This window comes from Physeter macrocephalus, chromosome 15 (assembly GCF_002837175.3).
Source record: "Physeter macrocephalus isolate SW-GA chromosome 15, ASM283717v5, whole genome shotgun sequence".
In the NCBI taxonomy this organism is placed as follows: Eukaryota; Metazoa; Chordata; class Mammalia; order Artiodactyla; family Physeteridae; genus Physeter; species Physeter macrocephalus.
Genome location: NC_041228.1, coordinates 38,355,588 through 38,382,865, shown reverse-complemented (window position 1 = coordinate 38,382,865; position 27,278 = coordinate 38,355,588). Strand labels below are relative to the sequence as shown.

The 27,278-nt window shown below is 45.9% G+C and overlaps 1 protein-coding gene across 7 annotated transcripts in view; it reads left to right on the top strand.

The window, feature by feature from the left end:
• MATN2 (matrilin 2) overlaps positions 1 to 27,278 on the top strand; it is a 175,881-nt gene that overhangs the window by 39,677 nt on the left and 108,926 nt on the right. The gene's annotated exons all lie outside the window — the stretch shown is intronic.

The following is a 27,278-nucleotide window of genomic DNA, read 5'->3' as shown; positions in this document are numbered from 1 at the left end:
ATCTTCCCGGACCGGGGCACGAACCCGTGTCCCCTGCATCGGCAGGCGGACTCTCAACCACTGAGCCACCAGGGAAGCCCTGTGCTTTTTAAAAAAATAAATAAATTTATTTATTTATTTTTGGCTGTTTTGGGTCTTCGTTGCTGTACGCAGGCTTTTTCTAGTTGCAGCGAGCAGGGGCTACTCTTTGTTGTGGTGCACAGGCTTCTCATTGCTGTGGCTTCTCCTGTTGTGGAGCACGGGCTCTAGGCGTGTGAGCTTCAGTAGTTGTGGCTCATGGGCTCTAGAGTGCGGGCCCAGTAGTTGTGACATACATGCTTGGTTGCTCTGTGGCATGTGGGATTTTCCCGGACCAGGGCTCGAACCCATGTTCCTGCATTGGCAGGCAGATTCTTAACCACTGAGCCACCAGGGAAGTCCCAATACCTGTGCTTTTAAGGAGACAGATTTTTCTTCCATATGAAACTTTGTAGCCCCTGGATTAGCCCAGGAAATGAACTGACTCCTCAGGCTTCAGGGATATTGAAGGCCTTGTGTGCAGGGGGTTAAATAAACCTCTCATCTGCAAACCATCACATTCCAGGATTCTGGGGAGGTGCTTGCAGCATTAGGAAATGAACTCAAAGATAAGGACTTTCTCCTCTATTAAAAAAAAAAAGCTAAATATTTGCTTTCGAAGAAAAATCTGCCTTAGGAGCCTTTGAAATAACATTTTTTTTTTTTTTTTTTTTTTTGTGGTACGCGGGCCTCTCACTGTTGTGGCCTCTCCCTCTGCGGAGCACAGGCTCCGGACGTGCAGGCCCAGCGGCCATGGCTCATGGGCCCAGCCGCTCCGCGGCATGTGGGATCCTCCCGGACCGGGGCACGAACCCACGTCCCCTGCCTCGGCAGGTGGACTCTCAACCACTGTGCCACCAGGGAAGCCCCTGAAATAACATGTTTTTAAACAAGGGAGAAACTGCGAAATTTTTAGTGACTGGCAACATATAATTTGTTGAATACCTGGGTTTCACTTCTGGCAATGTTAACTGAATGAGTGAAAGAATGATTACAGGTATATTGCCTTAGCTTTTTTGGTTAATTCACGTAGAGCTTGCAGTCAACAAAAGTCACTAAACTTTTATTACAGGTGGCTTAGTATCATATAGCACAGTGGTCCCCAACCTTTTTGGCACCAGGGACCAGTTTCGTGGAAGACAATTTTTCTACTGACAGGGGTGGGGGATGGTTCAGGTGGTAATGTGAGCGATGGGAAGTGATGGGGAGCGATGGGGAATGGCAGATGAGGCTTCGCTCGCTCACCCACTGGCCGCTAACCTCCTGCTGTGCGGCCCAGTTCCTAACAGGCCGTGGACTGGTACCAGGAGTTGGGGATCCCTGATATACCAAACTTTTTTTTTAAACTTAAGTGGAATACTTAAAATTCTTTGTATTAAATTTTATCTTCTTCATTTAGGTTCATCCTTCTCAACTAATTTATTTTTCCTCCTTAACTTAGCAAGTTTGAATCACTTGCAGATTTGATGAAATGTTTTCTGTATCTTTCTCCAAGTCCCCACTGAAAATATTAAAAGATATTTTATATTCTTTTGAAATGATTATAAAGAATAATCATCTTTACTTTAAAAATTCATGTCTAAATATTTAATGACTATTAGATACTGAAAATATTGATACAAGGAGAGCTAGTTCAAAAGTTGCCTGAATAATCAATTTCATGTATTCTTGAGAGGAAATATTATGGAGACTTGAGTTGTATATTAGTTTATTAGGGCTGCCATAACAAAGTGGCACAGACTGGGTGTCTTCAACAACAGAAATTTATTTTCCCATGATTCTGGAGGCCAGAAGTCCCAGGTCAAGGTGCCAACTGACTGGATTCTTGGTAACGTGGCCGAATGCAAGTTTTGTGTGCCAGAGACACAGTGAGGCCAAACAAACCAAAACGTCATAGTCTGGAGCAGAGAAAGGTTTATTGCAGAGCTGAGCAAGGAGAACGGGTAGCTCATGCCCAGAAAAATCCCTCAACTCCCTGAAGGGTTTCAGCAAAGCATTTTTAAAGGCCAGGTGAGGTGAAGCATCCTAGAGCATGTGATCAGCTCATTCACAGTTCCCTTATTTGTTGATGGTGAGGTAGCAGGGTGGTTCACATTATCAATCCTTAGGTGCCAGAAGGTCTGGGGACTACTTGCTCATGATCATCAAGTAGTTAATTTTTTCTGTTTGGTTGGTGGTTTTTAGTATCTGAAAAGCTCAGGAAATATGCATGAGATACTATTATCTGGGTACTTCAGAGAGGAGCTAGAGCAGAGGATATGGAGAGGGGTCTGTCCCAGGAAGGCCCCATAGGGTCCTGCTCAGTTACAGTGAGGCCTCTCATCTGGGCTTGCAGATGGCCACCCACATCCTGTGTCCTCACATGGGCTTCCCTCTGTACCTGTCTGCGTCCACATTTCCTCTTCTTATAAGGACGCCAGTCATATTGGATTAGAGCCCACCCTAATGATCTCTTTTCATCTTTATCACCCCTTTAAAGACCTTATCTCCAAATACAGTCACGTTCTGAGGTAGTAGACTTCAACTTATGAATTTTGGGGACACAGTTCAGCCTGTAACAAGCTGCTTTGCTTCCTGCTTTCCCAGTTTGTGGAGGACATTATGTCTTCTCTGACATGTTCCTAAGTAGCCTCTTTTTCCTTTCTGTTCCCTTTATCTTCCCATTTCAGGGTGGTATAACTGTTACTGACATACACCAGGGAAACATGTTCAAAGACTTCAGTGGTGTGGTACTTATTAATTTACCACCGTGCATTTCTGAGTCTTTAAAGCAGATTGGACAAGCCCAGGGGGTTGGGCAGCCAATATCCTTGGGCTGCAGATGGGAAACCAGAGCAGTCTAGCCAGGATGTGAAACCAAGTCTGAGTAAGATCTTTCAAAAGCCAGGAAATAAAACCACTAGCTCAGACAAGCTTCCTTTCAGTATATCCAGAGGAGGCTGATTTATAGGGAAAGATGAAAGGAGAAAGGAGGGCAGTGTGTGTATTTTGGCGGCTCACAGGATGGTGGGGCTAAGAAAGGAGGAGGAGGGAGAAGTTATCGTGAGCCCGCAGGCAGACAGTGAGTAAGAACATCAAAGAGGAAGCTGGACGGCCAGATGTACAAAGAGCTGATGCAGGGGACGGGGCTGGGGGCGAAACAGGAGGAACGTAAGCATCTGACCGCTTGGGCTCAGAGCCAGGAGGGGCCTTTGGAAAGGCACGATGGAGTAGGTGCAGTGAGGGGCATTTGGCCATGAGAAACCCTGGGAAGATGAGCTCCTGAGGCTTTTAAAGTCAAGTTGGACCATGAAGTAAACTGCAGAGGAATCCTGTCCAAGGGGCTCAGGTCTGGCCAAGCCTGTGAGAGGCTGCTTTCCATCTCCAGCTCTTAATTCCCCAGGCTTGACACTGGGCCTTCTTCCAGTCTACTCCATCCATTCATTGAATAAATATGTTAAGAGAGTCCCCATGTTCCAGGCGCTGTGCTAAGCCTGGTGCAAGATGAAGAATCCTTATATCTTTGGGACTCGTTGATGGACAGCCAGGGAAGCATCCCCTCCTCCTCAGGGTACAATTCACCCATATGCACCGGTGCCAGTGTCTTGTGGCTGTCCTGTGTGTGATTGTCCCAACCACTGAAGGTAGCAGGCTCCTTCACTCCCCTCTTCCAATCAAACTTGAATTTGTCTCCAACATGAAGAGGAATAGATAGGTAGACCACGCATTTTACCTAGCTGTTTTTCTCTACCAAAATAGTTTAGTTCTAATACATTATGTTTCGTTTCATAATTTGCCTCAGTTTTATCATTTATTCATTCATTAAAGGAACACGCGTCTTTAGTGTTTGGTACACATTCCACAGTTGCAGGCAGCATGGGTCTTTTGGGGGGAAATTTGTATAGGATCAGTGAGAGAAGACGTCCTCAAGAGCTAGTAAAACTTATAAAACCATCTAGGCTTGATGCCTTCTGTAGAGAGGATATATTTGACAACTCATTCAATTTCTTTAAGAGTCATTAGTGTGTTTAGGTTTTCTGTTTCTTCTTGAGTCTATTTAATAATTGGTATTTTCCTTAAAATGATCTGATTTGTCTGTATTTTCGAATCTGCTGGCATACATTATAGTTCATAAAACTATGTTTTTACACAGGGCATGGTATTCTTTAACAAAGGGGGCCCAGTGTTTTGTTCCCATAGTTCACAAAGATCTGAGCAAATATTCTGAAGGAACCCTGAGCCCTGGGGGACGGGCGTGCAGGGGATGGGGCAGACGTCTTCATGGACTCTTAGGTTTCCCTGATACTACCTAGCATTTACAAGAGAGCTTTACAGTCTTACAAAGCTCCTAATGCTTTCCTTACCTCCCTTTCCCTCACAAAGCCCTTGAGAGGCAGATTTTATAATAATCCCCAGCTACAGATAAGAAAAAAAACTTATCAGAGATGTTAATTTATCCATAATATTCAGATGAGCCAGAAATCACTGCTAGATCACACCGTTTTAATTAGAAGAGAGTTTAGAGATCATCTCGTTGAGAGGTTTTTAACCTGGGGTCCATGGGCCTCCAGAGATCCCTTGGATAGACTTCAGTGGGTCCGTAATTTGGATGAGAAAAAAATAACATCCTTTTTCACTAACCTCTAACTGCAACTTAGCATTTCCTTCTATTATAATTGTAAACCACAAACCACAAGAGTAGTAGCAGTGCCGTCTCAGCAGTAGAGATCACAGATCTGTTCATGGCACTTTATAGTCGTGAGAGATAACTGAAAATAGTGCTTTTACACTCACCACTACTTCAGAATTACACTAGTTAGTAACCCATCTTTTGATCTTGTTATTTAGTTTTATTTTTTAAAGTCAGTATGTTACTATATCCACAGTTTTTTTTCTTTTTAATGTCTTGATTCACTGTAATTCAAATAATTGGCCTCCTTTCTCATCCTTTGGATTTATTTATTTGTTTATTGTCTTAATATATACATAAAATAAAATTAACCATTTGAACCATGTTAAAGTATACAGGGGACACGTAGTTTTAGAGGGCAGGAGCCCACTGTGTCCCCCTTTGCCTGACAAAGTAATAAAGCTATTCTTTTCTACTTCACCTCCCACCCCCCAAAAAAGTGTACAATTCAGTGGCATTAAGTACATTTACACTGTTGTGCAACCATCATCACTGTCTATTTCCAGGCCGTTTTGAACATTTTCATCATCCCAAGTAGAAACTTTCTACGCATTAAGAAATAACTCCCCATCCATCCCCCAGGAATTTCCTTTCTACTTTCTGTCTCTGTGTTGCCTATTCTAGATACCTCATGTAAGTGGAATGATACCATATTTGTTCTTCTGTGTCTGACTTTTTTTCATTTAGCGTAACATTTTTAAGGTTCAGGCATGTTGTAGCATGTATCAGAACTTCATTCTTTTTATGGCTAATATTCCATCATATGTATATACCACATTTTGTTTATCCATTCATCTGTTGATGGACACTTGGGTTGTTTTCACTTTTTGGCTACTTGAATAATGTTGCTATGAACATTGGCATACAAGTATCTGTTTGAGTGTCTGCTTTCAATTTTTTTGGATATGTACCGAGGATGGAATTGCTGGGAAACATGGTAATTCTACGTTTAACTTTTCTGAAGAACTGCCAAACTGTATTCCATAGCAGCTGCACCATTTTGCATTCCCACCAATAATGCACAAGAGTTCCAATTTCTTTACATCCTCACCAACACTTGTTATTCTCCATTTTTTTTCTAATTGCCATCCTAGTGTGTGTTGCATTTTATTTTGGACATCTAACAGCTGTATTCTGAGACGGGGTTATGGGCTTCACCAGACTGCCATGGAAGTCCCTGGTACAAATAAGGGTTAAGGGTGAGGGAACCAGAGTCCAGAAATATTCCTTCTTGCTCAAGGTGAAGTAATTGACCAGCAACAGCCTAGGGCTTAATACCAAGTCTTCTAGGGCTCAGGGGAGCCCTTTCCCCTCCTACCACATGGGCTGTTCTCATGTAGACGTTTGCCTCAGCCAGTGGTCAGACTGAGTCAGGGCTGGAACAAAGCCATCAACCAACCAGCCAATGAAGCTAAGGCCAGCCCCAGACACAGACGGGATGGATATAATCCGTGTCTGCAAACCGCTGCAATGTAAAACTGCCACACACAACCACAGTAGCTATATTTTTATTTGTTCAACAAACGTTGAGTGCCTTGTGTGAGTTCAAACACCATGTTCAGTTGGAGTGTCTAGGGGGCCCCCAAGGGGACATCCTTGGAGAAGCTAAACTGATAGTTTGGTTTACATATTAAAGTTCAGGAGGGAGAAATAACCCTGCCTATGTTTCCTTTAAATACAGAATGGTGTCCTGAACTGTCGTGTCTCGATCAGTAGCCTCTAGTTCTGCAGAGGCAGCCTAAGATGGCTTCCTTTGTCCTGACAGTCTCATGGCCCCATTTTCTCACTGACCTTCCAATCAACCGTGGCTCCTGAACCTTTCCACACCTGCCACCACACTTGTCAGCTTGGTTTTAAAAGTAACCATCGCTAACTTTGAACAAGTGTGAGCTCTGGCTTTCCACGGTGTGACCATGAGTAAGTAGAGGAACGACCCTAACCCCAGTTGTCTCGTTTGTGAAATGGGGATGATAATGGCACCTCCCTCAGAGTGGGAATGAAGATGGGATGAGATCATGCAGATAAAAGGCTTGGCCCAGAGCCTGGCATAGACTTGGCTTTCAATAAATGCTTGTTGCTGTTATTGTCGATTTTAAAGTTTATTTTTATTTATTTATTTATTTATTTTGGCTGCGCCGGGTCTTAGTTGCGGCACACGGGATCTTCGCTGCAGCATGCAGGATCGGAGCCAAAAAAAAATGGTTTTGGCTATGAAGAACAATTGGTAAAATACGAATAAGGTCTGAGGCTTAGATGATACAGTTATATTAATGCCAACTTCCTGATTTTTAAACATTTTAAAAAATATTTATTTTGGCTGCGCCGGGTCTTAGTTGCGGCACACGGGATCTTCGCTGCAGCATGCAGGATCGTTTTTGGGTTGTGGCATGAAGACTTCTTAGTTGTGGCATGCGTGCGGGATCTAATTCCCCGACCAGGGATTGAACCCAGGCCCCCTGTATTGGGGAGCGCTGAGTCTTACCCACTGGACCACCAGGGGAGTCGCTTAAAGTTTATTTTTAAAACACAATTTGGGGCTTCCCTGGTGACGCAGTGGTTGAGAGTCCACCTGCCGATGCAGGGGAACCGGGTTCGCGCCCCGGTCCGGGAGGATCCCACATGCCGCGGAGCGGCTGGGCCCGTGAGCCACGGCCGCTGAGCCTGCGCGTCCGGAGCCTGTGCTCCGCAACGGGAGAGGCCACAACAGTGAGAGGCCCGCGTACCGCAAAAAAAAAAAAAAAGACCCCACAATTTGTACATTGCAAAGTGGTGTTAACTCTCCTGTACTCCCACTCTACTGTGAGATCTTCAAAACTAGGAACTAGGTCTTTTCGTCTCTGGGTATAAAGCGTCTGGTGTAGCAGCCTCACAATAAATGTGTACTGAATAAATGAATGAGAGATGACATTTATTAATATTATTAGTATTGTTAATTTTTATTTATCTCTTTGAGCACCTACTGATTTAAATATAAAGTAGCAGTTTTCTTCTCTTTCACCCTTAAATCAGATATTGATCTTAGAGAAGGATGTCTAAAAAATTGATTACATGAGCATTTCAGAAAATACGTGTAATTAGCAAAACCGTTTAATACATTTTATTTTTAAAGTGTCAAAAGTTGTACCATCAGACTCATTCCTTCATACGCAGAAAAAAACACATTTTTGTTGAGCAGCTACTCTATAGCAGGCTTGGTATCAGTAGTGAAATCTCTGGGTATTATGTAGGTTGCAATTGGAATAAGCTAACGGCGTTTTTCTTAAAAGATATTTGAATATCTTACAAGAAGTCTGGAGATCAGTGATTCCCAGTTCGTGGCAGTGGCTCAGCTTTATCTCTGAGGCCAGGGTTATTTCCAGCTGAAGCGACCTCATCCCGGGAGATTGGCTTTCCTTTCTTAGGCTTCTGCCTTAATAATCACAGGATGGCTGCTGCAGCTCCAAACATCACATCCTTCCATGGTTATGGTCAAGGCAGGAAGAGAATAAGAGTGGAAGAAAGAGGACTTTTTTGTCCCTTCACTCACTCCTTTTATCAGGGACCAGAATCTTCAGTAGACGTTCCTTTACTCCCCATAGGCCAAAACTGGATTGCGTGCCTACTCCAGCTACCTCGTCTGGAGACTGGGACAACCAAGACTGTCTTCTTCCAGTAAGGAGTCATTCCTGGTGGGGATGGGACCTGTCCTCGCAGAGATCATGGTCACTTTCTTGCTGCTTGGGATCTTAGCAAGGAAGCAGGAAGGGGATTAGTAGAGAAATGAAGTTTAAGTAGGCAACACTAGTGTCATCCAGTCTACTGTGTTAAGCCATTTTCTTGAAGGTGGTGAGGGGACAGTTGCTGACTCCAGGGGAAGAATGTTCCAGGCTCACCTGAAGTGTTTAGAACAGCAATGCCAGTGCAGTGTGGCTCAGGGAAATAACATGGGGACCTTGGTGAGTCGTTGTTAGGGCTTTGGCTTTTCTCTGAGAGAGATGGGAACCATCGGAGGGTTTTAAGCAAAGGAGTGACGTGCTTTCACTTGTGTGTAAAGGATTGCTCTGGCTGCTGGATTGAGAACAGTCTGTAGAGGAACAAAGGCAAAGGCCGTTTAGGAGGCTAACGACGTCACCCCAGTGAGGGATGCTGGTGGAGGTGATCATCCCTGGAGTGTAATGAAGAACTAAGAATTATTTTATTTGTGGCAAGTTTCCCAAAACCTCTTGAATAGTACCAGTGGCTGGGAATTTATGTAAAGCCTGCAGAGTACCGGCAGTTACAATGAGGGAACATTAATGTGATATAAAGTCATGCAGGTTGTACCCTTCTATAGCTGTGTGTGTACATTTGTTGTTTCCTGTAGATTAATCATCAAGAGTATGAATTCTAGGGCTTCCCTGGTGGCGCAGTGGTTGAGAGTCCACCTGCCAATGCAGGGGACACGGGTTCGTGCCCCGGTCCGGGAAGATCCCACATGCCACGGAGCGGCTGGGCCCGTGAGCCACGGCCGCTGAGCCTGCGCGTCCGGAGCCTGTGCTCCGCAACGGGAGAGGCCACAACAGTGAGAGGCCTGCGTACCGAAAAAAAAAAAAAAAAAAAAAAAAAGAGTACGAATTCTAGATTCCTGGATTTGAATCTTGATTCTACTACTTACTAACTGTGTGACCTTGGACAAATTACTGTAAACTCTCTGAGACTCAGTTTTTCCACCTGTTAAATGGGGATAATAGGTTGTTGTGAACAGTAAGGAGTTAGTGCACGTAGCATTATATTGATATATAATCGTTGCTCAATCAATATTAGCTATCATTATAGATATGGATATAACCACTTGTAAAGGTCAAGGAACATCCCTATTTAATTCATTTTACTTAAAACCATAGCATACGAGAGCTGGAAAGGAACTGAGAAATTATTTAGTCCAACCCTAGAGATCAAAGTAACATAGCCACCCTCCCCCTCTCCAAAAAAAAGAAGAAGGTTATGTGGCCACTGTCACCTCGTGGGTGGGAACATGGGTCTCTGGACTCCCAGTCCATAGCAGTGCTTTCTTTGCTATGGCCATGTTGCTTCCATACAGCCCTCAACACAATACCAGGTGGAAATAATAATAATAATAACAAAAATAATTATTTGACTCTTACTTTGTGCCAGGCACCATTCTAAGTACTTTACACATATTCACTTACTTAATCTCCATGGCACCCCTCTGAGGCAGGTACAGTCATTGTCTCCATCTTGTAAAAGAGGAAACTGAAGGTTAGAGAGAGTAAGTAACTTGCCCAGGATGGAGAATGTGTGTGGTGTCAGGGAACAGGGGCGGCCTGGGAGTCAGGAGGCTGCCCCACCTTTACCCCGCATGACCGGCTCCATTTGCAGAATACGGAAATTGAATCCAGCCTTTGAAGTTCCTTTTCAGTGCTAAAATTTACATATCCTACGTGCTTTGTGATGATCAAGTCTGATCATTTCATCCTCATGAAGCTTGCTGTCTTATTAACTGCTCTTCATCTTAATGATCAGCTACAAGAAAGACTATTTGTAGAACAGCCTAGAAACCAAAGTCACCCAGGCTGCGAGGGATTCCTGAAATGTTATTTCTGGTTTCCATAGCAACCCTGGCATTGGGCATTAAGCTTACTGGAGTCAACTGCAGCAACTGGAGCCCAGTGTTTGCTCGAGCACCAGCGAGCGATGAGGAAACAAATCGCTGGCTCGGTAGATTTCCTTTTGTGTAATATACTGTCTCAGTGTAGTTAGGGAGTGGAAACCTAAGCCAGGTTAAGTAAGGATGGAGGAAATGAAGCATTGTATCAGGGTGGAGACAGGACAAGTTTCCAAAGGACGTGGTGATTAGAACAATCTAGGTTCCTGAGGGAGTCACTGTAGAGAAGAGGAGGGGATAGGCTAACAGAGGCTTCAGGGGAGGGGAGGAAAGTTGGCCCTGCTTTCACAAAGCTTTGGAGGAACTAGGTCTTCAGGTGAGCTTTGTGAAGAGGACTGAGCATGCCTTGTATTTTTTTGTTCCAATGTATTTGGAGTTTTCTTCAAGACCTTACTGTAGATGAGGGAGGCATCAAGAAGGCAGATGTATTGAGGAGTTGAGGGGACCACCAGGGCCAGTGCAGGAAACAAAGCTCTCTAGGTATTTTATTTTATCTTTTTATAAATTTATTTAATTTTGGCTGCGTTGGGTCTTCATTGCTGCGCGTGGGCTTTTTCTAGTTGCGTTGAGCGCGGGCTACTCTTTGTTGCGGTGTGCGGGCTTCTCATTGCGGTGGCTTCTCTTGTTACAGAGCACAGGCTCTAGGCGCATGGGCTTCAGTAGTTGCAGCATGAGGGCTCAGCAGTTGTGGCTCACAGGCTCTAGAGTGCAGGCTCAGTAGCTGTGGCGCACGGGCTTAGTTGCTCCGTGGCATGTGGGATCTTCCCAGACTAGGCATCAAACCCATGTCCCCCGCATTAGCAGGTGGATTCTTAACCACTGCACCACCAGGGAAGTCCCTCTCTAGGTTTTTTTTTTTTAAACATGCACATTACTTTTTTAAAAAAAATTAATTAATTTATTTTTTGACTGCGTTGGGTCTTTGTTACTGCGTGCGGGCTTTCTCTAGTTGCAGCGAACGGGGGTTACTCTTTGTTGTGGTGCGCGGGCTTCTCATTGTGATGGCTTCTCTTGTTGCGGAGCATGGGCTCTAGGTGCATGGGCTTCAGTAGTTGTGGCTCACGGGCTCTAGGGCACAAGCTCAGTAGTTGTGGCACACGGGCTTTGTTGCTCTGTGGCATGTGGGATCTTCCTGGACCAGGGTTCAAACCCGTGTCCCCTGCATTGGCAGGTGGATTCTTAACCACTGCGCCACCAGGGAAGTCCACCTCTCTAGGTATTTTAAGCAGAAAGGCATTTCATACAGGGAATTAGGTGCTTACATAATTAATGGAAAGGGTGAAGGAGTGGAAGTTCAGGGCCATCACCTAAGAACCCATTGCTGGGATCAGGATGCAGTTGCTGCCATAACTACATCTGTGAAGCTGGTGAGCAGACACTAGAACACCGATTCTGTGTTTCTACCACCTTACTTGCCAGCAGAAACAGGCTTCACCTCACTTCCTCCTTTGTGAGTGTATGTACTTGGTGTTACCTAATTCTCACCCAGGACCCTAGCTGCAAGGGAGTCAGTAAAATGTGCTTCCTGTCTTTTTAACATCTGCAGTACTGGAAGTCTCATAAAAAGAGGTGGGAGTTCATGCTGAATGCCAACTGACATTCAATCAATAGTTATTTCCTTTGAATATTCAATTAACTAGGGAGAGAAATAGCAGTAGAGGAGTTGGACACCCAAGAAGGATGAGTTGGAAGGGGCCAACTGCTGACCTAAGCTTTCTGCTCCACCAGCTGAAAGTCCTTCAGGTAGACTCACTCCAGGGTTAGATAACAAAGGGGCAGAAACTCAACTCCTAAAGACAAAGGAGTTGTCTTTAAATTCTCCCTGGTGCCTTCTCTATAGTATGTACATAGGGGACATTCATTTATACCTGAGACCACGCTGGGAACTCCAGCGGGAGGGGCTTTGGGTTGAGCCAGGAATGGAGAAGAGTGAAGTCTGGGCTGAATCAGGAGCCCTTAGAATGTGCCCTAAAAGAGGATGGGCACATTTAAAACCCTTCAGTGGCTCCCCATGGGCTCCTTAATGGAGTCCAGACTTCTCAGTAGGAGGTACATGCCTCCCTCCCTGTCATTCCCATCCTGTCCTTTAAGATCCAGCCATAGCACCCTATCTGCATTACCCATGCACATGGCACCCTACTCTGTTCTGGCCTCTAGGCCTTTGCTCATGCCGACCCTTTGCCTAAAATGCCCAGCCCAACTCTGCCTGGCCAATACCTGCTCATCCTTTAATAATGAAATAATGTTTTAAGACATTATAGCTTTATAGCATTAAGACAATATAATGTGGTACCCTTCAGCTTCTTTAGGAATCTTCCCACCATCATCCCGGGACTGTGCTCTCCTCCAGGCTCTAGTTGCACATTATTTTTATGGATCTTATGAAGCTGTCTTCTCTACAAGGTTGTAAGCATCTCCCAGGCTGAGATTGGTTCTTGTGCTGTATCCCCAGCACCTGGCACAGAGAGGAGGGTTCTACAGTGTTTGCGTAACTCAACCAAACCAAAATGATGAGAGAAACTTTTCCTTGGCTGGTACAGGTCTGTGGAAGCTTCCGCCCCTGCCTCTGTGTGTGCCTGCACCCCCCCCCCTTCAAGGGAAGAGCTACAAGACTGCATCTAGCAAGGCCTCTTCCTCGTGGCCCTCACCCCTCCCCAGCCCGACCCTATTGCCATTCACAGGTCTCTGCTCTGCGCCTGACTTCCATTTGGACGCTCAGAAAGCAGATGAGGCAATTGTTCAATGTATTAAGTTAAAATGCTCCTGTGGATGAAATGCCAGTTTGCTTTTTAAAAGCCACCTACACTCTTTTTCACTTTGCAGAAAGGAGAGATCACCTGTTTCCCAGTACTTTCTGTACTGTCTTGTATTGGGGGATGGGTTTTGTGTGTGTGTGTGTGTGTGTGTGTGTAGATTACAATTTTAAGATATGAGTCATTTCTCAATTTGAGGAAGGAAGAAAGCTGGTGAGAAGGGTTTTGATAGAGAATACCAAACTGATTCTGTATCTATTCAGTCAGCTCAGTGAATTTTAAAACCATCGACCATTTCAGGGCTTCTCTATCCTTCTTTTCTCAATTAAGAGAAAGCCTGTTTGTAGACACACTGAGAGTAGATGTGAGGGGCATTTTTTTTTAAGCGAAACTTTAGCAAACTGCTTTACCTTGCAAGGAAATTCAATTCATTGGAAACTGTTTTTTCTCCAGGGCTGAACTGGGGCAGCTTTCTCTTTGGCGCCCTCGCAAAGAAAATTGTCCAGGGTTCTGGAAACCACAGTTGTCAAACTTCATACAATGTCTCTTTTCTTTCAGCTCATGTAAGAGTTACGAGAGGAGACTGGTATGATGTGGCATGTTTTTTCTTTCTTCTCTTTTTCTTTTCCATTTCGCTGGCTAGTTGGTACGTACTCCCTGAGGGCCTTAGAGAGCTGCGTTCCTAAAGGAATGTATGAGGGTCAGCAGGGACAAAGGAAATTTGAGCTGGTGTCAACCCAGGATCCCTCAGGGTGCCACTGGCCCTTGTCTCTGGTTTATGGAGCACCATTGCTAACCAAAGATGCAGGCTCATTCACCAGAACCTTCTTTTAAATAAAAACAAAACCCAAAACAAACTCATTGTGACATTGGCAAGGATATTTTGCATAAAAACTTCCCAGTGTGGATCTCCACGAGCAGACAGAACCCATCCTGAAAGTCTCTCTCCCACCACAGCCATCTCTTTCTGCCCTGCAGGGGCTCCTCTTGGTTTTGGTTAACGTGTACACAGGTCAAATCTGACAGTAAGTTTCAGTGCTTGCCTGTGAACTTTGGTTCTGCTTGTAGGTGTTGGAAAGAAGTTAATAGAATGAAAGTTGACATTCAGACAATATCTCGGGCGTTCATGAGGGGAGCACATAAATGGTATCAACTGGCATTCAGAGCAGGTGTGTGTGGGGAGGAGATCACAGAAATCACCTCCATCTGGATGTACATCGTTGCTTTTGTCCTCAGTAATCGGCCAAGAGATAGAGATGTGTTTGCTCTGTACCTCTGCTGGATTTATGCCTCCTTGTTCATCAGTACAGTCTCTACTGACCTTTGTGACTGAGGGTTCAGCTGTTCTGGCTAAGCATATGTTATGCTTCCTGAATAGTAATTCATTTTCCCTGCCTCGTTCCGCTGCCATCTGCACGCTCGTGTCACTGCCCGCCTGGGCTGTAAGCCGCCTAAGGCCAGGCCCGGCATCCTCTCGGTGGCAACAGCCCCACAGCACCAGCACTGTACAGACAGACCTTGTTTTATTGGGTTTTGCTTTTGTTGTGCTTCGCAGATGCTGTGTTTTTCACAAATTGAAGGTCTGGGGCAGCCCTGCATCAAACAAGGCCATTGGTGCCATTTTTCCAACGCATTTGCTCATTTTGTGTCCCTGTGTCACGTTTTGGTAATTCTTGCAATACTTCAGGCTTTTTCATTGTTATTCTATCTGTTACGGTGATCTGTGATCGTTGATCTTTGATATTCTATTGCGAAAAGATTACAGCTTGCTGAAGGCTCAGATGATGGCTGGCGTTTTTTAGCGATAAAGTATTTTTTAATTAAGGTAAATTAAGGTACACTTTTTTAGACATAATGCTATCGCACCCTTAATAGGCTACAGTATAGTGTAAACATAACCTTTATATGCGCTAGGAAACCAGAAAGCTCGTGTGACTAGTGGTATGGCGATATTTGCGCTATTGCGGGAGTCTGGGACCGAACCTGCAGTTCCTCTGAGATGTGCCTGTATTTTACCCATAATGCCTTCAGTTCACTGCCTTCTCTGTGCAGCCCTGGGCCAGGCATCCGTGAAACGAGGATGAACCAGGCCCCCTCGTGACCTCAGAGGTTTGCCTCGTGGTTTGGTGGGGCTTGCTGGCCAGCAAATACGGAGTCTGTGGGATGACGTCACTGCACATTGTTACTAGTTGTGCTACTGTCATCACCGCCTGGGGGTGCAGAAGGCACTCGTGGACTCGAGTAGGTGCAGCGGGTGTGCTCATAGGTATCAGAAGGAACTTAACAAAATAAAGGTGAAGCTCTGGGGCCGAAGGCACTGGCCCAGGACAGAGGGTGAAGAGGACGTTGCACTTGGGGGGTGTGTGTCTTGAGTTGAGCTTGAACTCCTGAGTCTCATTCAGGTCTCTGCCATTGGCCCTCCCAGATATTAACTGGGGTTTAATGTGTTCACTGGTGACTGCGAGAGTAAGTTCATAAGCCTCTCCTCTGGGACGTTTTTCTGTTCAGAGGGGACACTTCATGCTAGGTCACCTGCTGGGAAACGGAGGCTGAAAATGCAGGTAACTAGAATCTGACTGGCTTGGATGTGAAACCCGTGTCTCATACCACTCATTCTCCCCATGCCAGTGGACTTGTCATTTAGCCTCTCTAAGCCTCAGTGCCCTCATCTGTAAGTTGGAAGGAATAATGGTGCGTCCCTTGTTCATTTTCTGAACCTAATCAAAAGCCAGGACACAGCTGACCTACACATGATCTGACGATGGACCAGATGTGGATCAGAACCCATGAGAGAATCCAGGATGTAAGGTTTCCATATTTACAAGGTCTCTCCTGGTCTTGCGGAGGAGGGTGCTGAGACACAGGAAGGGGGAAGGGGTCTCTTCTGGACTCTTGCTCTGTGGACTCTTTGATGGTCTCTCAGGCTCACATGCCCCTTGGGATAGAGTCTTCAGATTTGTCACATCTATGAATCATCTGGAACAGTTGTCTAAGTGCAGATTCGTGGGCCTCAGCCTCAAAGATTCTAATTCACTGGGTCGAGGGTGCTGCCCAGGATTCATCATTTTAAATAAGTACCCCCAGGCGTTTCTGACATCATCAGGACATTGAGGGTCCCCACTGTGGGCTGCTTGTATTGTACCTCCACTGACTAACTACCCCAGCCCACTCTGGCTCGTGGAGGGGTATGTGCAACTTCTCCCTTCTTTGCCCTCCTACCCCTCCCATCACACATGCACCCCGAAGGAAAGAAGCCAAGACCCTTCGAGCATCTATGTGCGTTGCACTCTGCTGGGTACTAGGCATTCATAGATGACACTACATGTGGCCGGTAGCTCTATACATGAGATGCTGGTAGGAGAATGCTCAGACGTAGGTGACCACAGGGCCAAGGCTTAAGCTGAGAGAGGATGGCGTGTAGGGAACTACAAACCATTAGATATCACTGAGGTGTAAGATATAGGGCAGGGAGTGGTGGGTGGGTCCAAGAGGCTAAAGAGTTCATTAGTTCATTCTCCCATGACCTTGCTGTCAGTGACCCTTAGGATGGTGGCTTTTGAAGAAATTGCTTTGATGAGACAGCATCCTGGGCTCATTTATCCTGAGAACTCACAGCTGCCAAGTTGAGCTACTGTGACTCTGATGAAACTCACCAAAATATTTCATCATCGGAAAGTTCTGCTATAAAGAGGGGAAGAGTAAGGTCCATTTGTGGAGAGAGTCTCTCTCCTCTCCCAGGCCAGGAAAACCATCTGTGAGATGATGGGGCATTACGGCCTGGAGGGCTCTAATGGGAGTGAGCGGAGAGAATGTCTGGCTGGCAAATTGGTTTTGTTTCTCAAGCCCCCTCCAGACACTGGGGGGTGGGAAGGGGATGGGGGATGCTGTGCCCAGATGACCCCTGTGGCTGAGCTTTGATTCTGAGGCTGGGATTGATTAGCGGGGGGGTTGGTGTCTCACAGGTGCTGGAGTTGGGGGTCTTGGGGCTGCCGCGCAAGGCTTGGGATTTGCTGTCCTGTCTCGAGATTTTATCATGTGACTAGCTGTCAATCTGGATGTCTCCTTACTGTGGTTTATACAGTTGATTTTTTGAACCTTAGGTTCAGGGCTTGACATTTATACCACCTAGATGTCCTCTTGTTAGTTTTTTTTTTTTTTAACATCTTTATTGGAGTATAATTGGTCTACATGATGTGTTAGTTTCTGCTTTATAACAAAGTGAATCAGTTATACATATACATATGTTCCCATATCTCTTCCCTCTTGCATCTCCCTCCCACCCTCCCTATCCCACCCCTCTAGGTGGTCACAAAGCACCGCGCTGATCTCCCTGTGCTATGTGGCTGCTTCCCACTAGCTATCTGTTTGACATTTGGTAGTGTATATGTGTCCATGCCACGCTCTCACTTCGTCCCAGCTTACCCTTCCCTCCTCTTGTTAGTTTTGACTCATTATTCCAGACCTCAGAAATCCTTTCTGGTCCTGACTCTGTTATTCAGCTTTTTAGCGATTCCTTCCAGCATAGTGTGCAGTGGTGTCGTGAGAACCACAAATGCCCCCAGAATTTGGAAAACTGTTTGGAAAATGTTACCAAGTGGGAACTCATTTTCTAATGTGTCTACGATATGTCTTAGATCCCATTAAGAAGTCCAGGGTGGGGCTTCCCTGGTGGCGCAGTGGTTGAGAGTCCACCTGCCGATGCAGGGGACGCGGGTTCGTGCCCCGGTCCGGGAGGATCCCACATGCCGCGGAGCGGCTGGGCCCGTGAGCCATGGCCGCTGAGCCTGCGCGTCCGGAGCCTGTGCTCCGCAACGGGAGAGGCCACAGCAGTGAGAGGCCCGCGTACCGCAAAAAAAAAAAAAAAAAAAAAAAAAAAGAAGTCCAGGTTGTATCCATAATATAATCAGCTTTTCAGGCCACTCCCCAGGAAGATGTGAGTGGAGCATGATTGATTCAGAGGAAAACACAGCTCATCATCTGCGTTGTAAAATGGCTGGCGGGACGTAATGCAGTAGCTGGCAACTGACTAAGAAGGGAATTAGAGGGGGAAGAATTGAAATCTGGTCCTTTCAGCCCTGGCCAAGGACCATGGCACCCTAGTCAAGAGCCCTAAATACAGGGGAGTTGCAGGTTAAGTCACACTGGAGGCAAAACTCAAAGGGGCTCCAAATTGCCTCTGAAATATCCATGAGATCACCTGTAAATCGCAGGGCTGGTCTTAGTCTAGAGGCACATGGGGATGGAACACATGAGGTGGCCACAGGGGCCACATCTCAGGCGTCTGTGGGCACAGGCTCATTGAGCGTGATGGTGGGTGTTACGCGGTAGTCTTTTCTCTCAGTCTGTCTGTCTGTCTTTGTTAAGCCCATATAGTTCAATACACATAAACCAATTGCTTAAGGGATGCAATTTCCTTGAATTCTGATGTGCTATTTTATATTCTTATAGTGGAGGATACATACCACTTGTACAATTTGAGGAGACTATTTCTTTTCTTTTTTTTATAAATTTATTTATTTAATTTATTTTATTTTTGGCTGTGTTGGGTCTTTGTTGCCGCGCGCGGGCTTTCTCTAGTTGCGGTGAGCGGGGTCTACTCTTTGTTGCGGTGCGTGGGCTTCTCACCACGGTGGCTTCTCTTGTTGTGGAGCACGGGCTCTAGGTGCGCGGGCTTCAGTAGTTGTGGTGCACGGGCTTCAGTAGCTGTGGCTTGAAGGCTCTAGAGCGCAGGCTCAGTAGTTGTGGCGCACGGGCTTAGTTGCTCCGCGGCATGTCAGATCTTCCCGGACCAGGGCTCGAACCCATGTCCCCTGAATTGGCAGGCAGATTCTTGACCCACTGCGCCACCAGGGAAGCCCGAGGAGACTATTTCTTAGGAAATTTCTATTTCCTTTGCTCTGACCCCACGCCCACCAGCAGCCTTCCATCCTAAGTGTGACTTTTATCTAAAAGTTCATGTGCAGGCCGTCGACGTGGCCGCCCTTATTATTTCTCATTGAATAGTAGTAAGTTAGCACTAATTATCAGATAATGTCTCAAGAGTATGATTAGCTAACTTACCTTTATTCAGTTTCTTAGAAGTAGATAAAATTGAGTACTTCAGCCTTTGTTGTAGAGCCCTAGACTCTAAAACCAGGTTGGTAAAATGATTCCATCTCATTGTCTGTAGGTACTTGCAGGGCAGTGTTGAAAGGATCCTGAGGCTGAGTCCAGGCTGAGTGGGAGAGCGTGGGAATTGATTCATAATGTCTGCCAGGGACAAGGTAAAAAAAAAAGGGGACATTGCTAATCCTGCCCTGGAGCCTGGGTACCCACACCCAGAGGTAGTCAGCCATGCTCTCCCTTTCTCTCTGAGCATTCTACTTATCTTTTTAGTCTGCCTATTTTATTGTATGTATCCTGTTATTATGTGTCTGTATGCCTGCTGTTAACAACTGGGAGTCTTTCCTTCGTTATATTCCCAGAGCCTGACACACGATAGGTTCTCACTAAATATTTGTTCAAAGATTGGCTTTATTTAACTGTTCTACCTAACTGGTCTAAATATCTGGAATCTGCATTTCTTCCTCACTGGAGTCAATTATTTGTCTTGCTGAGATCCAAACTACAGATTTCCTCTGATTCTCCTGCTCTATCCTAACCAGGAGTAAAAACATAAATTGTGCACACTTTTTTTCCCTTCTCAGTCTCCTGCTGGCTCAAAATCATCAAGTTCTCCCTACCGCCACCCCCGCTTTCTGTAATCATAAAACTGCTTTTCTCCCTTCGAAACTCTTGGTGAGCTAGTTTTTTCTCTGTCCCTTTATGACCTTTGAATCATGTTCCAAAGTGTTTCTGGTCACTCTTAGGGAATTAAAGAAACCCCTCTGGTTAGTCCTAGTTGCAAAACCAGTTTTAGCTCTCGGCTCCTTGCCACTTTCTCCAACGTTACTCTTGTCATAGTTCTTGGTGATTTCAATATCCACATGAATGATCCCTCCTTTGAGGGATCATTACTGGAGTATTGGTGTCCTCCACCATATCCCAGCCATTTACCTCCCTTACCATACTCCTGACCCTGTGATTATAATAACTGCAGTCCCTTCATCATCTCAATTTAAACCTCCTATTTCCCCAGCTCACCCCTTCTAGGATTCAACAATCCTGTGACCTCATCTGGACTTTCAGTCCATTGGCCCTGCTGCTTTTTCTCTGCCCTTCACCCCTTGCTGTCTTCTACTTCCTGTTCCCCCGGTTTAATTCCAAAGGAAATCTTTTTTTTTTTTTTTTTTTTTTTTTTCTGTGGTATGCGGGCCTCCCTCCGTTGTGGCCTCTCCCGTTGCGGGGGAAAAATCAAAATATTGTAATATCTTTCCTTCATCTTATGGATCCAGTGGCTGAAAATTATGCATGCATAGTCCTGTGTAGCTGTGTCCCCATGTATAGTCAGGTAATTCTGTATCAACAATTAGGTTGATTAAAGGCAAACTATGCTGAATGTGTAGTTAATTAGAAAAAAACAAGAACATTTTTGTTCTAGGAATACATCCTTAGAGAACATTACAAAAGCTTTTTTTTGTGTGTGTGGTATGCGGGCCTCCCTCCGTTGTGGCCTCTCCCGTTGCGGAGCACAGGCTCCGGACGCACAAGCCCAGTGGCCATGGCCCACGGGCCCAGCCGCCCCGCGGCATGTGGGATCCTCCCGAACCGGGACACGAACCCGCGTCCCCTGCATCGGCAGGCGGACTCTCAACCACTGCGCCACCAGGGAAGCCCTGTTGCCTACCTTTGTCACTCTCCTGATTCATCACTCTCGCTTGGCTAAATGACAACCCTGGTTATATCAACTTCTGCCTGCTTTTCCCCTGTTCCTGTGCAGCTGAGTGTAGCTGGAGCAAAACACACCACATGCTATCGGTGTCCCTTCAGTTTCATGCTCACCACCCTCAAGTTGGCCTTTAATGTCACCTGGAAATCATACTTCAGTCCCCTCGTCCATCCACTCTTGCACTGTCCTAGAAATTATTCCATTTTTCCCCCTTGTATCATTATATTTTTCACAGTTCTTTTTTTAAAGTGCCCACAAACCATCTACCTGTGGGAACTTTGCTGGGAATTGTTAGGAAGCATCACATTTTCTGAAATCCATTTCCCTTCTCCACCCTACCCTGGGCATTTGCCTGTTGTCCAAATCATGTTTCTCCTGTTCCATCAGCGATCGGTGATCGACTTTCTGTCATACCTGTCCCATTCTTCTGTCTCCCCCAGGGCCCTGCTCCTACTAATCTCACAGTAGGCAAGTTAAGTGCATGAGAATATGAATCACTAGCAGCCTCATGTGCTGAGCCGCTGCTATTCAGAGAGGCAAGCATCTGTTTTCATCATTTTATTAAATCTTAAAAAAATACAAATAGGCATTTAGCAGGGGAGAAGCGGTTGGCAGGAGACAGGCAATTTTGAGCCATAGCTTTCAGGCCCTGATTCCAGGGAAGGAAAGAATTGACCCCAGAGAGCCAGTGCAGTTCTGGTGCATCTTGAGAGTGCTGGGAAAGGCAGGTCTAAAAGGACAGAATCCTTTCTGGGCATTGCTTAGTGGTTAAGAGTGTGGGCTACGGAGCCAGACAAGATGAGTTCAGATCCGGGCTCCTCCTAAGTATGAGGCCCTGAGCTAGATATCTAACCTTTCTAGACTCATTGTTCTCATCTGTAAAATGGGAATAGTACCTACTTGCTAAGTTGGGTGTGAAGAATAAATAAGCCATCCCATGTAAAAGTACTCAGAACAAGGCCAGGTACTTATTAAGTGCTCAATAAACAGTAGCTATAAATTATTATTAGAGTCTCTTTTGAGTATCCTGATAGCCCTGTGAGGTATTATTATTCTCATTTCGCAGAAGAAGAGACTGAGGGTCAAAGAGGTGAAGGAGAGGTTTAAGACCACATGGACAGAAAGTGGCATTGGCTGGGCTTGCCCTGAGGTCATAGGACTCTGCTGCTGTCTCACTGAGCATTTCAGAGCCCACTTCAGTCTCTGGATGAAATTATTTTACCCTTGTCATCGAGATTCACATACCTTCCTTCTCCAAACATGCCCTGACCTCTCCAGGCAGATGGTACCGAATATTTACTGTACAATTACATGGCCGTAATTAAATTGAGCTGCAGCAAGGGAGACCGATTAGCAACAAATCTACAATCCTGAGAGGAAGGAAACAGTTCCAAGGCTGCACATTGTAATCCTGCTGGGGTGGGAATGTTGCTTAAAATTGTTCTGGCTCAGATTCACCTTCTCTGCAGGGGGAAGAGACACTTGTTTGCCCGTTGAGTAGGCTGTAGAGTCAAGATAACAGAACTGGAAGTACTGTTCACAAGGCTCAGACTGTTAATCTTTTGGTTCAAGGGATGACGTTTTTATGATGTGCCCAGAAACCCTCTTCCAACTGCTGTGGAAAGTCTGTTTTGAGGGGCTAGAAGGAAGATCGTGTGTGTTCTTCTCACAGGCTGAGACAGGGAGGGAGGCTGTTTATCAGAACCAGTATGTGAAAGGAACACGCACAGAGGAGAGTCCATTTTCTGGAAACATCTCTCAGCAGTCCCCGTGTGCAGAAACCATGAGGCAAATATTTCAGAATGTCCCCAAGTATTTACAAAGCTCGTATTGTATTGCCAGCGGTATTGAGAGTTTTCCCGGACGCCCACCATGACATGGGGGAAAGGCACCAGGATGGTCCCAGGTCTGACCCTAATGAGCCATGAGGCCTTGTGCAGACAGAGTCACCTCCCTGGGCCTCAGTTTCCCCTTCTGTAAAGTAAGTAACTTGGACTCTATTTAGACCCTCCAGCTCTAAGATTTTATTAGTCTGTGAGTCCTTGGCCAGAAGTTCAAAAGTGGCTATGTTCCCTCATAAAATGGCAAAGATTTGGGTCCTAGAATCTGTGACTCTGTTAGCAGGACCCAGAGACCTGCTCTAGCACTTTTTGACTTTGTGGTTTTAATCCACCCCCTTGAACTGCCTGCTCTGACTCAGTCCCTTCCACCTGAAACCTTGCTCCACCACCCAGAATTCCCTTGAACTCCACAAATGTTGACTGAAGACTTACTGTATTCCCACCGCATGGCTATAGAGACGATTAGTTTCCCACGTTGGGGAATTCACAGTGAGATACGAGGTCAAGACTTGCCAGAACTTCGTTTCTCCGGAAATCTCTCTAGTTCCTAACCAAGTGGGTCCTCAGAGTGTGGTCCTTGGACCAGTGGCATCAACTTAAGCCAGGAACTTGCTAGAAATGCACATTTTCAGGTGCCAGCCTAGACCTACAGAATCAGAAACTCTGGAAGTGAGGCCCACTGACCTTAGTTTTTAACAAAGTCCTCCTGGGAGCTGGGAGGCACCTCGAGCTTGAGAACCACTGAACTGGCCCTTTCAGGGACAAGCTGCAGAGCTGTGGCTCTGAGCTCTCGAGGGACCCGAGGAGACATCCTGAAGAAACTCGGTCACTTGGGCTGCCAGGACTCGTCGTTTTCAACTCACAATCACTGCTCTCTGGAGGTTCCCTCCAACTCTCTTTCGAACCTTTGTGGTGTTTTTGTAAATGCCAGGCATTGTGGAAACTCCCCATTTGTTTTGATGCGAACTAATCCAGTTGAGCACATACTTCCCCATGGAACTTCCAGGCTTCCCTTTAAATTGATTGTGATGCTTCCTGGGATGCTGACACCATGACTAAGACCCACAGTAAGAATCCCAGTCCCAGAGGACCCCCTGCTTCCAAAGATTTCCAGAGGAGGAGAGTTCTTAGGGAGCCAGTCTGCAGATTCTATCCCTCTCTCCCTTCCAGGGAGTCTTTATTAATATCCTCCTCCGTGGCAGGGTCCGGGCTGGTTCCGGTCCTCCTGAGCAGGTGGAGATCATTGGGTCACATTCTCCCTGCATGAAGTTCCAACTGAAATGGGGGGCAGGTGTGGCTCCTGGAGTGACCTCAGTCCTTTCCTGGGACCCGCAGGTCTGTCATGCTATGCTCTGGCCCGGGACCACCTGCTAGACCATAGACACCTTTGTGGAAATTAGAGAAAGGCACTCCCTCCGGGTGCCTCTCAGGGTGGACGCAGCCCCTGGTGCTCAGGGCTAGCCTGGATTTCAGGCCCCTCGCTTCCTTGGGCAGGTGCCTGTGTGTGGCACAGACTACACAGCAGCAGCAGCCCTGCCCCTCCCCAGCCTGGGCCTAGGAAGGTGTGGACTCGGGGGGCGGTGTGGGCCGAGCGGAGCCTGCATATGCAGCTCCCACATATTGGGGGTTTCCACGTGCTGGGCCCGAGGCTAAGCTCTTTACCCATAGCATTTCCTCAGATCCTCACAACCACCCAGTGAGGTGGGTGCTGGTGTTGTCTCCATATAGGTTTTCTTTTTCTAAATTATAAGAGATTTTCAAACTCTCAGTGCCTTCATGTTCTCATCTGTCCAAGGGGTACAGTACTCCTAGCTCCTTTCTTAAGAGCTTATTCTGGAAATCAAATGAGACCATAGTGATGAAAGCTCTCTGGAGTAAAGATGTTAAAACACCCTGCAAATGTCAGGGTTGATATTGATCTTATCCCTGCGTCCTCAAAGGCAGTTTCTGGGAGCTCTGGTTTGAGAAACTCACCTTAAATTCACCCAGCCTCCAGTGTTATATGTGGGTGCCACAGAAGGTTGGCTTTCTGCCATGATGCTGGCATGCGGGCGTGCTTCCTCCCCTAAAATTGTTAGACTTGTGAGGCTGCGACGGATGAGGTGTGTGTGCAGGCGCTCAGGGGCGAGTCACGACCTGGCAGGCCCGCCTGGATGGGATGACCTCACCTGCCTTTCCCACGTCTCATTTTAATGACTGGGTTCACTGCTTCATTTTTGGTTTTCTCCCTCTTTCTTGCAGCTGCAGTGATTGGGATTTAGGGCAAGCATTTGAGATCCCTTTTCTAATCCCTATCAAATCCGGATTTAGCAGTGGGAAGTCTGGGAAAGGGAGGGGGCAGCGGGGGAGGGGCTGGAGGCCATAGCTCAGAACATCTGAGAAATCCCAGCAGGAATGCCCAGCCTCCACCCTGTGATGCCAGAGGCCTCTCATCTCATCCAAACTCACCCGCTTCCCAGCATGCCTTCTTGCTTGCGCGCTTGAGGAATGAGTACGGCGATTGTGGTGGTAAGGGAGAGACTTCGACATTTGCCTTTTTCCAATTTAACTGTGCCCTTTGTTGAAATGTTTCTTGGCCAGGTACCTTCTCCATTTCCACTACTGCCCCCACCTCCCTCCCCCGACCACCCACCCCTGGTTGAGATTAAGTTTCTCTCTCTAAACCAGATTTGTGCAGAAATGGTCCAGATCATCCACCCTGCAAACCCCTGCCCGACTCAACTGTTTTGTTTTTTGTTTGTTTGTTTTTTAAAAAAAACTGAGGTATAGTTGATGTACAATATTTTATAAGTTACAGGTGTGCAACATCGTGATTCACAGTTTTTAAAGGTAATACTCCATTTATAGTCATAAAATATTGGCTATATTCCCTGTGCTGTACAATATATCCTTGTAACTTATTCATTTTATACAGAGTAGTTTGTACCTCTTTATCCTCTACCTCTATATTGCCCCTCTCCCTTCCCTCTCCCCACTGGTAACCACTAGTTTGTTCTCTACATATGTGAGTCTGTTTCTTTTTTGCTTTATTCACTAGTTTTATTTTTTTAGATTTCACATATAAATGCTATCATACAGTATTTGCCTTTCTCTGTCTGACTTATTTCACTTAGCATAATGCCCTCCAAGTCCATCCACGTTGTTGAAAATGGCAGAATTTCATTCTTTCTGTGGCTGAGTAGTATTCGAGTGTGTGTGTGTGTGTGTGTGTGTGTGTGTGTGTGTGTGTGTGTGTATATACACACACACACACACACACACACACACACACACACACACACCATATCTTCCTTATTCATTCATCTGTTGATGGACACTTAGGTTGCTTCCATATCTTGGCAATTGTAAACAGAGCTGCAATGAACATTGGGGTGCATATATCTTTTTGAATTAGTATTTCTGTTTTTATCAGATATATACCCAGGAGTAGAATTGCTCGGTCATATGGTAGTTCTATTTTTAGTTTTTTGAGGAACCTTCATATTGTTTTCCACAGTGGCTGCACCAATTTACATTCCCACCAACAGTGTAGGAGGGTTCCCTTCTGTCCATATCCTCTCCACAAACTTCTGCCCCACTCAATTGACTTTTTATTACCTAACTTCCCTACAGAAGAGATAAGTTACATAATATAATGCTAATCATATTATGCCCATCACCTGTGGCATCATGTACAAATTTCAGTCTGAATTTAAAGTCATTTTGTAACTGGCTTCATGGTACCCCTCCAACTTAATTCCTATCCATAACTCCTAGCAGGGCCTTCATCACTCGTTCTTTTATCCACTCTATTCATATGCCATCTTGGGCTTTTGTTCATGTGTCCGTCTCCATGTGTTCCTTCTCTCAGGCCAAACACTATGCATCTGTAAAGCCAGCTTGTGTCCCATCTCCTTGACTCCAGCCCACTAATATCCCTGTTCTTTGAACATCTAGTGTCAGCACCACATAGTTTCATACTAGTTATTCTTTCCTTGTTCCAGTAATTAAGTCTCCCCAGGTAGACTGTAAGCTTCTTGATTTGGGTCACCCCCCCACAAGTGTCTTCTATACTCCCTGCAGTATCCAGCCAAGCCTATGTGCTGTGCAGTAAATAATAAAGTAATTTTGACCCTGCTCAGGTGTTTGCCCACCTGAAAACTGCATTGATGACTTTCTAGAAACTGAAGTCCATTTATCTTGTAAAAAGAAATAGTATCTTTGTTGCCAATACTCATGATCACCCAGTCATGCACATATACATACACCCTTACAACCTGCCCAAGGCAGGAAGAAAAACGATGAAGATGGGAGGTTTGAAAGGTGATCCCTGGCCCTAGGATTTCCAACCTGCACTGGGTCCTTAACACTCTTCTTTCCTTTCCTTTCCTTTCCCTTTCTTTTTCTTTTCTTTCTTTCTTCCTTCCTTCCTTCCTTTCTTTCTTTCCTTTCTTTCTTCCATTTTTTTTTTTTGCGGTACACGGGCCTCTCACTGCTGTGGCCTCTCCCGTCGCGGGGCACAGGCTCC